The sequence below is a fragment of the Echinops telfairi genome, unplaced genomic scaffold (genome assembly GCF_000313985.2).
Source record: "Echinops telfairi isolate 266 unplaced genomic scaffold, ASM31398v2 ScPeMD7_7468;HRSCAF=8506_0, whole genome shotgun sequence".
Classification (NCBI taxonomy): domain Eukaryota; kingdom Metazoa; phylum Chordata; class Mammalia; order Afrosoricida; family Tenrecidae; genus Echinops; species Echinops telfairi.
In genome coordinates, this window is record NW_022111369.1 from 43,807,440 (window position 1) to 43,809,524 (window position 2,085).

The following is a 2,085-nucleotide window of genomic DNA, read 5'->3' on the forward strand; positions in this document are numbered from 1 at the left end:
GATAGAACTGTGTTTCCTAAAACGTTTTAGATGTAGCTTTTGCAACTTACTAAAGCATTTTCGTATAATGCTTTTTTCTATTCTTCTCTTTCCATTTCAGGAGAACCTCCAGAATCCCCCTTTACGAATTTGGACCAGTAGAAGCTGTCACTATTGGCTCAGTAGATTTGGCTTTTACTCTTCACTTTTGATTTTTCACAACAAAATGTCTCATGAACTTGATTCTAAGTTTGCTTTTCCTACTTGGGGGATGGTGTGGTACTCAAAAAAAAAGAGAGAAAGGAGATTTAGTAGCACTGGCTGGAGCTCAAAGGTGTGCGGGGAGCCCCGTGCAAACCGCCTCGCACACTTCTGCCAGTGCACCTCCGTGCTGAGCGGCAGCATCCTTTATTTCCATGTGCTTTTTCAACACAGACCAAACAATTTAAAACAAGCCATGCAGTTTGGCATGATTAGTCATGGCTCTACAACTCACTGTAAGATTTGACTGTGAAAAAAAAAAAAAAGATTTGACTGTGATCCCAGGCCTCATTTGTCCAGTGATCCAAACCAAAAATTTGATTCATAGATGGTGAAAGGGAAAACCAGTGCTGCTATTTACAAAGAAACACAAAAGGAAACAAAGCCTTTACTCGATGTCAGATGTCACTGTTGATTCCAGGCACTGTGAAAAGTTGTCCTTTCCGGTGGTCTCGACAGCTGTTTGTATCAGCTCAGCTGCTACTTCAATGGTTTTCCCTTTCACTCTCCATTTGTCCTTTTTGATTGATTAACTAATATGCATATTTGTACTCTTAAAAAGTGAAAGGTAAAAGCAGAGCTCTAGCAGTTGAGTCAGTACTGACAGCTTCAAAACAAAGGCTCCCGAGGGGCTGGAGGGACTTCTCATGCCCAGTAAACGGAAAGATAAGACTTGCCCTTTTCCTTTCTTGTTCTTCTTCATTTCCTTTGGTTTTGTCTCATCGATTGGCCATAAAATTTAATGTCATGAAATGGTCATCTAGAATATTGTTAAATGAAAATAGGCATAAAAACAGAACTGGGTGCCATTGAGTCGATGCTGACATAAGGCAACTCCCATGTGTATCAGAGCAGACTTGCAGCCCTTGGTGTCAAAGGCTGCAGTCCTCCCAACATGGCTCCCCGGGCTCTTTGTCCATCGGCCCCTGGGTGGATTCGCTTCTCCAGCCCTTTGGGTAGTAGAGACTGGAAGAGGAATATCATTGTGTCATGCTCAGAGAGCATGGTAAAGTTGATGACACATTTAATTGGATCTCCTGTTTGACTCATTTTAAGGTTCTTTTAGTTTTTAATACTTTCTGCTTTCTTTTCGATTGAGGTTTTTTCCTCTGTCTAGTCATTTGTTGTTGGTTTTTCGTTTGTGTGTTTGCTTCCTGTTTGTGTTTTGTATGATTTTCTGTATATGGAATCCATGATAGGTAAATCGATAGAGACAGTAACTGGATTAATAATTACCTAGGGCATAGCAGGGGAGGTTAAGGGGATATGGGGAGCTTTAGAACGAGAAGAAAATGTCTGAAATTGATTGTGGTTATGACAACACTGCTCTTCTTAATATGAACAATTCAATTGTATGAGATGTGAAGTATATGCAAATAAAACTTTTTAAAAAATTGTCATGCTAGAAGTAGAAAATATTTGCTCTAGTCAAATTATTAACTTTCAAATTGAATGTGCTCTGTTAAATTTATAGTTCAAAATACAGCCTGTTTTTATTATACGATATATTGTTTCCAAGGAGAAGTAAGAAAATAAAGAATATTTTTAATACTGCCCTTTTTGTGTGAATTAGTATTAGAAACCATCGAGAAGAACTTGACAGATCATCTAGAATATTCTTTTCAGGTTACATGTGAAAAGAATTGTGACAGAATCTAAACCAGAACTTAAGGTGATTGGCTCCTTGTCTAATGATACTGCCTCTGTTCTCATTTGCCTACTCGTTCCTCACCAGGCGAATTGATGACTGTGTGCTATGAACGCTCTCCCCCACCCTGAAGAACTCCTAGTGTGTGTGCTGGCTTAGTCTTTCCTGATAAAAACAGAGCGGCAGAGGTCATGCCA

The 2,085-nt window shown here is 39.4% G+C and overlaps 1 protein-coding gene across 1 annotated transcript in view; it reads left to right on the forward strand.

The window, feature by feature from the left end:
• Positions 1-2,085, forward strand: part of CCDC158 (coiled-coil domain containing 158) — a 93,369-nt gene that overhangs the window by 27,351 nt on the left and 63,933 nt on the right. The gene's annotated exons all lie outside the window — the stretch shown is intronic.